Source organism: Dermochelys coriacea, chromosome 1 (genome assembly GCF_009764565.3).
Source record: "Dermochelys coriacea isolate rDerCor1 chromosome 1, rDerCor1.pri.v4, whole genome shotgun sequence".
In the NCBI taxonomy this organism is placed as follows: domain Eukaryota; kingdom Metazoa; phylum Chordata; order Testudines; family Dermochelyidae; genus Dermochelys; species Dermochelys coriacea.
In genome coordinates, this window is record NC_050068.2 from 193640029 (window position 1) to 193643026 (window position 2998).

Consider the following 2998-nt stretch of genomic DNA (forward strand, 5'->3'; position numbering starts at 1 on the left):
CAGGAGAAACTCATTGTAACCATTAACCCTTGAGGAGACTGAATGCATGCTGCTGAACTTTCCTTGTAGTAGCTGAATCTTCATGCTTACTCACAATGGGATTTGTGAAGAAAAAGGATGCTCTTATCGTTAAGAACCTGGATTGGGACTCAGGAAATCTGAGTTCATATTCCAGCTCTGCTACCAAAGACTGCCTGTGTGATCTTGAGCAAATCTCTTGAATTTCATGTCCCAGTTCCCTCAATGTAAAATGAAGGTTCTGCATGGACAAACTCATTGCTATCACAGGTTCTAGGATATAATTGTGATGGGAACAATGTATGTATCCAGATAGGTCAGAAGCGGAGCAAGTTAATGGCTGAACCTTAACTCATCTGCAAAGAGGGAAGATAAGGCAGGATTTTCACTTCTAGCATGTGTGGGGGCAGGAGATAGGTAACACTCTTTTCAAGAGCATCCAGAAAAGTGCTAGGTGCTTCACAAGACCGGTAAAGTCCCAGTCCCAAAGAGTAAAACCACATGTCAGGTGAGTGCCTTAACCACCAGGCTACTGGCTATTTTGGAGTGGGCCTCTCTCATTTTCTGAACAGAAATTCTATCCTGGAGCTGTGAAACCTTCCCAATGAATCTGCATTTTCTAATGCAAAAATGTTTCATCACAAAGTTCCCAACTGGCTCTAGATAGCAACACTTCTTTGACAATGGAGGGATTCACAGTAGGGGAACGAAATAGAAGAAGAGAGTCCCAGGTTTCCTTGCATAAGGCTATATTAAATTAAATTAGCAATAGCGTACTGACAGCTGTGTTCTTCTTTTAATGTGATTGTCTCCTAATCCCAATATGTGTAGTAGTCTTTGTTCTGACTCCATCCAATGGGTTGTCATTGAATACATGCAGATTAAATTCTGCTGCTCCTTTCCCTCAAGACAAAGCATATCATCTCTGGAAAAAGTTACCCAAACATGAAAAGCAGAATCTATATAGGGCTAGGATCTTCCACATAGCAGAAATGGCTACTCAGGAATTGTAATCCTCTTCACTGATTTCTGCAAACATAAACTGAGTCTTTATACTAGCGGACAAATACCTCATCAAGGGCTAAGTTCTTCTTCAAAGTAACTGTGAGTTTGTAATGTGTTTTGGGGTCTCACACTGGATTATGTTATTAAAAACTAATTTTGCTAGTGGGCAGCTGTTGTCTTGGCTGGGTTTTACTTTAGAATTCTGTATGTGTGTGTTGTTTGTTTATGTTGGTATTCAAGTGTTGCATTTCAACTGAGTTTTACTGGACAGCCAAAAAGTCCTATGACCTTTGAAGGAAGTATAAAGCTGCTGTAATTTAAAAATCCAGAGGCTTATGGTAAGCCCTGGAAAAATACAACACTGATCAGTTACAGTATATTTTGTTTTATCTTAGAAAAAAGGTCAAGAGTCATTGCTGTTTGCTTATTTGTGTCTCATCAAGTGCCTTAATTGTTTCTCTTTTTATCTCCTAAGGATATAGCTTAGACCAGTGGTTCCCAAACTTGTTCCGCCGTTTGTGCAGGGAAAGCCCCTGGTAGGCTGGGTCAGTTTGTTTACCTGCCACGTCCGCAGGTTCGGCCGATCGTGGCTCCCAGTGGCTACGGTTCACTGCTCCAGGCCAATTGGAGCTGCTGGAAGCGGCGCGGGCCGAGGGACGTATACTGGCCACCACTTCCAGCAGCTCAATTCTTTTCAGGAAGAATTATATCTTTTCAGGAAGGCTGTATCCTGAATTTGTAGGAAGTTGGATTCTCAATAGGTCTCTTGTCTCTCTCTAATATGATCCTACATAGACATAAAATATTGTCATTCTACATGAATAAGACCCAAAGAATTGGGGGTGAGGAGATTTTAAAATGTAAATGTTCTGAATTTCTATAGAAACTTTTAATGGCTTGCAGACTGAAAGTATTTCTGTAGCATGGCTGCTGTGGATGTACAGTAGATATGAATGTTTTCTCTCTTACAGGCTAGCAAATGTCAGATCACCTGCACAGTAAAATTATAGATCGGGGTGGCTAACCTGAGCCGGAGAAGGAGCCAGAATTTACCAATGTATATTGCCAAAGAGCCACAGTAATATGTTAGCAGCCCCCCAGCAGCTTCCCCACTCCCTCCACCCCTCGCTCCGAGTGCCTCCCACCCACTGGCAGCCCCACCAATCAGCGCCTCTCCCCTCCCCACACCTCCCAATCAGCTGTTTTGTAGCATGCAGGAGGCTGGGAGGGAGGAGAAGTGAGGGCATGGCAGGCTCGGGTGGGAAGGGGTGGATTGGGGGCAGGGCCTGTGGCTGAGCCGGTGGTTGAGCAGTGAGCACTCCCTGGCACATTAGAAAGTTGGCGCCTGTAGCTCCAGCCCCGGAGTCATTGCCTATACAAGGAGCCTCATATTAACTTCTGAAGAGCCGCATGTGGCTCCAGAGTGATAGGTTAGCTACCCCATATAGATTTTTCCTACAATCTTCTGCTTCAAAGCACCTAGAGTACAAATTCATTTAAGTAACTAAAGGGTCAGATTGCAAGGAGTGGTGTTAATCTTTGGTAAGTATTTTCCATTCACTGTAGTGTTGAGAAGTGAGATAAAGTTTTAAATAAGGTAGCTAAAGTCTGGCATTAATCTCGGACTGTTGTGAAGTGGTAACATTTTCTTGGATTTAACCCAGACTCATGAAATATAAACAGTGGCAATCAACCTAATTCCCATAAATTTGTTATGAATTGAAATATTAAATTAGTGACCACTTAAACTGGAAGCATAAAAACAGTTTGGGGCTAGATTATGTTCCAAAGACATTGTTCATATTAAGGGACATGTAGTTGTGCTACGCCAGAAACGCCCTAGCAAATAAATTGTGAGAGCAAGAAGAGGGGTGGTTCGTTCCTCTCACTCCTTAGTCCCCCGCTTACTCTGTCATGCCCACATCCCAGGTGTGGGTAGTCCACATACAGCTGCAGGTGAGAGAGGGTTCTCTTC